Below are 7294 nucleotides of genomic sequence, written 5' to 3'. Positions count from 1 at the left end.
GGCAACAAAGCAAGACCCCATCTCTACAAAAAGAAAATGTTTTAAAAAATAGCCAGGCATAGTGGTTTGCACCTGTAGTCCTAGCTACTTGGGACGCTGAGGCAGGAGGATTACTTGAGCCCTGGAGGTTGAGACTGCAGTGAGCCATGATTATGTACTTCAGCCTGGGCAGTGGGAGACCCCATCTCATTAAAAATGAAAAGAAAAGAAAATCTGTTGAAAGCTAGAGACCCACTCACAGAAAAACATATATAAGCATATATACACATAATTTTAGGGGGCTCTTAGACCCTCTGGAGCTCATCTATATACTCTCTAGGAATCCACAAATCCTAGGCTAAGAACATTTGACTTCGGAACATTCAAAGGATCCTTGGAGATTAACAAAATTGTCAAAAATACTCAATTCCTATTGGAAAAGGGAGCTGCTAAATTACATTAAGAATATTAAAACTCTTTTTGCTGCTGCAGCTGAAGCCATGCGTGTGCTCAGGCTTCAGAGGAAGTTTGCCTCTAGTGTCTTTTGCTATGGCAAAAAGAAGGTCTGGTTGGCTCCCAGAGACCAATGTTAACTCCCATCAGCAAATCCAGAAGCTGATCAAACATGGGCTGATCATCCGCAAGCCTGTGCCTGTCCATTCCCAGGCTCCTTGATGCCAGAAAAACCTTGGCCCAGCGGAAGGGCAGGCACCTGGGCATAGGTAAGCAAGAGGGTACAGCCAATGCCTGAATGCCAGGGAAGGTAACCTGGATGAGGAGAATGAGGATTCTGTGCCAGCTGCCTAGAAGATACTGTGAATCTAAGAAGATTGATTGCCACATGTATTACACTCTGTACCAGAAGGTGAAGGGGACTGTGTTCAAAAACAAGCATATCCTCATGGAATCATCTGCAAGCTGAAGGTAGACAAATCCCGCAAGAAGCTCCTGGCGGACCAGGCTGAGGCCCACTGGCCTAAGACTAAGGAAGTGTGCAAGCTCCATGAGTGCCTCCCGGCCAAGAAGGAGGAGATCATCAAGATGTTGTCCAAGGAGGAAGAGACCAAGAAATAAAGCTCCTCTTTTCTTGTCTATACATAGTGGCCTCAGTAATTACAGAGACCAATCATTCAAATAAAACAGGCTTTTATCTGCTTGGAAAAAACCCAGCTCTCTAAAACCCAACCTTTAATGCTTACTTACTTGCAAATATCCTCTTCATAAATCAGATCTGTACTAACTGCTTAAATCTTTTAGAATAGAATGTGAACGCCATACACTATAAGGTACTACGTAATCTGGCTCCTGCCCAACCTTGTTTTATACTTTTGTGCCCCACTGGCTTCCTTTGGCTCTGGGAACACACCTACTCTCTATAAGTCACTCTGTTTCTGCTGAAGGGTCTTAGAGTGACCTGTTTTCTCTACCCTGACCACTTCCCCTGTTGCCATCCTTAAGGTCTCAGTTCAAATGCCCCTCTTCATTTGAACTTCCCCCACCACCTTCACCCCTACCCTAAGTCATTCACTATCACCTCACCCAGTTTTCTCCCCATGTAGTCCATCTTGTCACAGTCCAGGCTGTGGTTTTTGTTTATTGACTTACTGTCTTCTCTCTCTGCTCGAATGTTAGTTTCATGAGATAGGGAGCCTTACCTATCTTATTTATAACCATATTCCCAGAGCTAGGTGCAGTGCCTGGCACATACGGGTAGTAGGCACTCAATCGCTGTTTGTCAATGAATAAATTTCAGCCAGGGAGGGATTAAGTAAGACCTTAAGAGGGTCTAAACACTAAGGATTATGGTGCTCCTCCCCCATATTTAATTCTAACTAGCAATTTTGGTGCTCCTTCCCCATATTTAACTCTAACTAAAAACAGTACTAAACCACACACTTACACGTACTGAAGCAAAAATAGCTTCTTTCTAGATTATCTGATTGTAAATCTTGGACTCCCTGCCTTGCTGGTGCCCTAAGTTTATGTGCTCTTCCTCCATCCTGGGGGAATCTAGCACTCAGCCCTCTAGATGTGTTGGACACTGTTTTAGTTTAAAATTGCCTAGGACTACAAACAATCTTACTGGGATATTGATGAAAATTATGTTAAATCTATAGATCAATTTGGGAAGAAATAACATCTTTATTGATTCTTCCAATCCATGAATATAGTATGCCATTCCAATTAGTCTTCTTTAATTTCTTTCATCAGCATTTTATAATTTTCAGCACACAGATCTTGTACATGTTTTGTTAGATTCACATGTAAATATTTCACGTTCTTTGGAGCAATTGTAAATGGTTCTGTTTTTGTTTCCACATATTTATTGTTAGTATGTAGAAAACCTTTCTCAGTAAAAGAAAGAGAAATGTACTCTTCGGTGAAATAAACTTGTTTAGTGGTTTCTCCTTCACCTGCTGGGCAGGTAACAATCTATTTATCTTAACATTCAAGTACCTCCACAATGTGCCTCTGTATCTCTTAACCTCATACCTAATTGCTACATACCGATTTCTACTGCTACTGGAAGGGTTTACACTTCTCTCACCTGAATACACCTTACTCATCATTCATTCCACCTCCTTGTCTTGGTTCATTGCCATTTGCCCTCTGGAATTGTCCCTCCACTGGCTTCTTCACTGCAAACTAAATCTGAATTATCCTTCAAGGATAAGGTCAAAACTCTTTATAAGGTGCCTTCCCTTACAATCCCAGCCTACATTGCTCCTTTTCTCTTTTTTGAGATGGAGTCTCACTCTGTTGCCAGGCTGGAGTCTGGAGTGCAGTGATATGATCTCGGTTCACCGCAACATCTGTCTCCCAGGTACAAGTGATTCTCCTGCCTCAGCCTCCTGAATAGCTGGGACTACAGGCGCCCACCACCATGCCCGGCTAATTTTTGTATTTTTAGTAGAGATGGGGTTTCACCATGTTGGCCAGGATGGTCTCGATCTCTTGACCTCGTGATCCACCAGCCTCGGCCTCCCAAAGTGGTGGGATTATAGGCTTAAGCCACCGCGCCCTGACTCTTTTAACCAATATTGTACATCACTCAATCATTGATTTCGTTTTTAATGAGCTTTAATCTACGTCTTGTTTCCAGAAATAGATGAAATACCCTGAGAGGCTTCCATGATAGCTATGATGGCACCACATCATACATTACACACACTTAATTGTGTAACTGAGGAAAGGGGAGAAACGTTTCAAGCCATGTCAGTTAAAGCAAGGTTACGGGAACTTTGGCATGCAAAGGGGATACCATTAATTCTCACGAATCTTTCCTTCAGGCAAGATCCATGCTCTGTACCACTAGTAAAAGGACTATCTTCTCTTTCATTCCTAAAAATCCCAACACCTCCAACAAAGGTCTACAGTTAGTAGATTTTTAGGGGTTTCCTGGTAGAGCACAAATAATCCCAGGGAAGGTGCAGTAACACCTCCCGGCCAGCAGAGGACAGGGAGCAGTGGGAGAGATTTGCTTCGCCTAGCAGAAGTCTTCCAGAGGCCAGAGGCTCAAAGTTGCTTATCCATCTGTGGCCTTCAGGCTTTACCTACTACTGCCAGAGGTGCTAGGGCGCCTCCCATCTTCAAATGGGCTCTTTTCCCTCCTATAAAAGATGGGCCAGAAGTTCCCAGAACCTTACCCCGCAACACTAACCTTCAATGATTACCAATGATAAGGAATGCCCTTTAGTTGCAGGACTTAAAGGCAGAAAAGTAGTAACAGGGGTGTATTATCTTTCTAACCCACCCAAACCTGCTTCTCAGTTCTTTTGCTAGTGGAAAAAAGTGCTTTAGGCAGGGTGCACATGGATATGCCACAACAAACAGTGCCTTTAGGGTCCAGTGTCCCAATCCCGCACATTGCAAACGGAATATTTTCAGAGTTAGATTATCCCTACACATAAATTCTGGCTCATGGAGCAGTCCACTCGCAGGGGGCTTTTCCGTCATTAATCACATCTTTGTTATGTGATATCCACGTGAGTACTTCTCAGTAGAAGCAGCTTCATGCTCAAATGCTCAAAGAACATTGGAATAAAGCTCCGATTGTCCTATTTAGTGATTCCAAGTCCTGGTTTGTCACCACCTCAGGTCTCTCGCTTTCCAAAGTGCGTAATATCATCTCAAAACAAAGAGATTTTAATGAATTTCAATAATAAAATACACGAGGTACGTGGAGTTAAATCAATAAAGGGTTTTGTACCTCTCAAGAGGCGGTGAACCCCTGGTCTGATTTAAAGACGTTGCTGCGCTGCGTCCTGTAGAAAACATTTTTAAAGAAAATGTAGGCTGCTATCCTTGTATTTGTAAATATAAGTAAAGTAATGTAGGAACATTTATGAGGGGGTTTTCACCATAAACATATAGGTAGCTGAATGCCTGACAACAGTAGTGTGATTTTTCTTGAAGTACCTGTAACTTCTGAGAGATGGCAGAGCCTTGCCTTTTGCATTCGTCAGGCTTTTTACCGAGCGATTGTAATTCTCTCAAATCAGTGTTTGCGTTTTTTGATGTTGGTGAGGCAGCTGGAAACAGCTCAAGGAGGAGGGAAAGGTTCTGGGTCTGGGTGAGGAGAAAACCCTCCGATACCTGTTGGGGCGCAGCACTGGAGGGGGTCGGGGCCGCGAGCCCGGGGGGCGGCGGGCGCGCGGGCGCGGAAGGAGGAGGAGGAGGAGGGGTAGGAGGCCGCGGGGCCGCCTCCTCCGGCAGCTCCGGCTCCTCCCAGCGGCGCCCGCGGAACCTGCCTCAGAGTCGCCGGACTCTGGAAGGGAACATGACCTGACCCCTCCCCGAGCGGCCGGAACGAGGCGCGGAGCCGCGCTCCGGCCTCGGGCGGCCGCGGGATGGGCGGGCGCGCGGCCCCGCCCGGCGCCCACCGCCCTGCCCTCGCCTGTCTCCTCCTTTCCCCGGGGCTCCGCTGAGTTCATTCACTGGGATTGGTTTCAAGTGACGCCATCTCTTTATTTTTAAACCAATGACCTCATCCGCGCTTGAAGTTTCCTGACCAGCGACTCTTTCTCTTTCCCCCAACCCCCCACCCCACCCCCCCGCCTTTCCCCCTCTTTCTATGTATCAGTGTTCGGGGGGCTTTAATCAGTTTTTGAACGATTATTACCACCTCTCCCTCCCCTCAGCCCCCGCTTTCACAACGCGACCCCCCACCTTTACCTCCCTAAGTTCTTCATCTCCTTCGACATTTTTTTTGAAGGCTGATTGGGGGGGAGGGTGGAAGAGAAAGAGTGAAGAAAAGTTGCGAGCGTCTCCTCTCTTCCTAAGCCTCCCGCCCCCACCCACCCCTCAGAGAAGGAGAAGATAATATAGTGAAAAGAAGAGGAGGAGGAGAGCGACGGGACGGGACGCGAGCGGGAGCGCAGCCGCCCTCTCGGCTCCGCGGCGGCGCCTCGCAAGCCCGGGAGGCGAGGGGGGCCCGAGGGGAGACGCCGTGACAACTTTCGTTTCCCTCTGAGGGAATTGGGAGGTCGGCGGCCCCAAAAGTAAGTGGCCTTGGCGGGCCGCGCTGGGTGTGCGGGCGGGAGGGTCCGGGGCCCGGGGCGCCTTGCCGCCCGGCCGCATGGACGCTCCGTAGCGCGCCCCGACTCCCGGTGCGGGGAGCCGCGCTCTGGCCCCGCCGACTCTGCCTTCCCGGGCGTACCGGCCACCCTTTCGGGAGGCGGCGTGGGGGCGACCGCGGCCGGGGGCCGCAGGAGCGTTTGAAGCGCGGGTGTAGGCCTGGCTGGAGGCTGGCCGGAGCGGGAAGGGGGCGTGCGGCTGGGCGCGGGGTCGCAGTGGGTGCGCTCCCGGCCGCTGCGCTGCGAGCGAGCTTGGACCGGGCCCCGCCGAGAGGAGCGGCCGCCGCGGGACGCGGCACCTTCGCGGGCGAAGCTGCTCACTTCCAGGCGCGAGTGTTACACAACACGCCTGCCAAGTGGGGCCCCGGCCTGACTGTTCCCATTATCCCCAATTCGCCTTTGGTGTAATCAGCGAGGCCACCTGGGTGGTGACGGTGCTGCTTTCTTCAACCAACCAACCAAAAAAGCCCTCAATTTTCGGACAGGGGCTCGAGTCTTGGCGTTGGGGGGCCCGATACCTAGTGACTTCTTTATTTACACTAGCTGCAAAACGTGAGAAATAAAAAAAGCCCAGGGTCTGTGTATCACGTGTAGTTTCATGTAATGGAACACCACAGAGGGAAATATCTTCAGATGCTGGGTTTATTTCCTAAAGAATACCAGTAATGAACCAGAGAAAATGCAAGTAGATCTGAAAATGAATGGATACTGCAAAATCCTAAAGAAGTTTAGAAAACATCTGCTGCAAGGGTTCTTGGCGTTTTGAAGTCGTGGGTGTCTCAGATTGGAGAAAGCACACCTCTAACCAGCCTGTGATGAATAAGGTGGGGACGAAAAAAGCCTGTTGCATAATCTCATTTGCCGTGGGGTTTGCTGTGCAGTCCCCTTGAACCAAAGGGAAGTGAATTAAGATGCAGGGTTTTAAAACTCTGTGAAGTTTTTATTTACCCAGTGCTCTGGCTGCCACTTCTGTTTTAAAAGATTATAAGTAAATAATCTGCTCTTTCAAGTGAACCAAACCTATCAAACCTGTTTAGAAAATAAACCAGGTATGTTTCTTTCTCTTCTTTCTTTTCCGGGTGTTTGTGTGTGAAATTTACCATCCATGCAAAAGCTTAGGACTAGTGTTTGGGGAACTGAGACTGTCAGAGAAAATGCCTCTTTATGCCACTCACCTTATGGGGCTGATGGAGAGTCCATGTAAAGGACAACCGTTTCCTCAAAGGATTTTCATCTCCATCAAGAAAAGTCTTTTTAAAGTTGAGGTAAAATTGTAAAGGAAGAGATTTCGTACCAATTGAATTAATTACTCTTTAATACTTACTTTTCCTTGAGAATCACATATTGGTGGATACCACTTGGGAGGCTCGTGGAGTCTATTTGGTGAAGGCAGCAGCTTGGAGAAGTAAAATGAAAAGCAGAATGTATGGCTTTGTGTAGGGATTTTAGTAAAAATGTGAGTAGGCACGGTGAAAGGTTTTTGTTTTTTAAAATTGTGGAATTTACTGAGTTTGAAGACAATGTGGAAAGTTGCATTAAAATTTTTTTAAAATTTGGCTAACATTTGCAGTCTTATATAAAAATATAGGCTAAATAACAGCAGCCCAAGAGTTGGATTTTAGGTAAAATAAGTTTTGCATTTATCAAAATTCTACCTGGGGGAAAAAATTAGAAATGAACTTATTTTGAATTTTGTTAATGTGGTGAATAGTGTATTGAAAATAACTCGGTTCAAGTAC

General features: G+C 47.1%; 1 protein-coding gene and 1 pseudogene across 2 annotated transcripts in view; both read left to right on the top strand.

Moving 5' to 3' along the window:
* The first annotated feature begins 470 nt into the window (after positions 1-470).
* On the top strand, positions 471-1324 carry LOC103218644 (large ribosomal subunit protein eL19-like; annotated as a pseudogene).
* A 3408-nt stretch (positions 1325-4732) lies between these two features.
* DUSP16 (dual specificity phosphatase 16) overlaps positions 4733-7294 on the top strand; it is a 92193-nt gene continuing 89631 nt past the window's right edge. Inside the window, exon 1 of one of the 2 annotated variants that reach the window (XM_007967699.3) lies at positions 4733-5480. The gene's annotated coding sequence lies outside the window, so the exon portion shown is untranslated. Of the gene's footprint in view, positions 5481-5563; positions 6605-7294 lie in introns of those variants that run through there. The other variant, XM_073020495.1, reaches the window with a different exon arrangement.

Source organism: Chlorocebus sabaeus, chromosome 11 (assembly GCF_047675955.1).
Source record: "Chlorocebus sabaeus isolate Y175 chromosome 11, mChlSab1.0.hap1, whole genome shotgun sequence".
In the NCBI taxonomy this organism is placed as follows: Eukaryota; Metazoa; Chordata; class Mammalia; order Primates; family Cercopithecidae; genus Chlorocebus; species Chlorocebus sabaeus.
The sequence above is the reverse complement of the archived record's forward strand: the minus strand, read 5'-3'. Positions and strand labels throughout refer to the sequence as shown.